This window comes from Myotis brandtii, unplaced genomic scaffold (assembly GCF_000412655.1).
Source record: "Myotis brandtii unplaced genomic scaffold, ASM41265v1 scaffold138, whole genome shotgun sequence".
NCBI lineage: Eukaryota > Metazoa > Chordata > Mammalia > Chiroptera > Vespertilionidae > Myotis > Myotis brandtii.
Window position 1 is genome coordinate 1,664,918 of NW_005354915.1, and position 262 is coordinate 1,665,179.

Sequence of the window (262 nt, forward strand, 5' to 3'; positions counted from 1 at the left end):
CCCAGCCCTGCTCTTCCCTGGGCCTGAACACCCCCTGGCGCGCTGCCAGCCTCTTTCCTGTGGCTCAGCGGCACCTCCTCAGGAAACCACCCCTGCCCCCTAAGACGGGACAATTCACAGGGGTCCCTCCGGCCCCAGGCCTGGTTCTGGGGAGAAGCTCAGCAGTGGAACGGCCCGTTTGCGTGGTTATCTGATGCACGTGGGCCGCCCCGCTCCCCACTGGGCGTCCGCAGAGCCCGTGGAGCGCAGGGCTCACGCCCGC